This window comes from Arachis duranensis, chromosome 5 (genome assembly GCF_000817695.3).
Source record: "Arachis duranensis cultivar V14167 chromosome 5, aradu.V14167.gnm2.J7QH, whole genome shotgun sequence".
NCBI classification, from domain to species: Eukaryota; Viridiplantae; Streptophyta; class Magnoliopsida; order Fabales; family Fabaceae; genus Arachis; species Arachis duranensis.
This window is the reverse complement of record NC_029776.3, coordinates 31,917,141-31,917,752: the sequence shown is the minus strand read 5'-3', so window position 1 is coordinate 31,917,752 and position 612 is coordinate 31,917,141.

Below are 612 nucleotides of genomic sequence, written 5' to 3'. Positions count from 1 at the left end.
TTCTAACAAAATTCAAGAGAAAAGATTGAAGAAGAAGATAAAAACTATTATTGATTCATTGAATACAATAAGAGCTCCCTAACCCAATGAAAGGGGTTTAGTGAGTCATAGCTCTGAATTCAATTACAAAAGTGTGAAAACTAGCAAAAATCAAAAAATTCAAAAGTCCAAGTCCCAACTAACTTAAATTCTATCCTATTTATACACTTTCTAAATTGAGCTTCTGTTGTGTTTCTTGGGCTTTGAGGCCTTTCCCTGATTTCCTTTTGCTTTGGGTTTGTGATCCATAATCCTGATGAGGCTGCTGATCCAATTCTGTAACATTCATTGAGCCAACTTAGTGATAATCAAGTAATGACACATGACTCAACAAATTGAAATTCCAGAATCATCAATTCTTCAGGCCCAATCCCATAAACCATGATATTCAATTGGGTTTCATACCAGAGTATGTTTAAGTCAATGTTTGTGCTCAAATGCTAACTTAAACTGCAATATCTTTGGCCCAGAAACCCTTTCAAAAAGTGGCGTTTAAGTTGCAGTTTAAGCTTCAGTTTAAGGTTAAACTGAAGCTTAAACGTGGAAATGGAAGAAGCAACCCTAGAGGGTAAC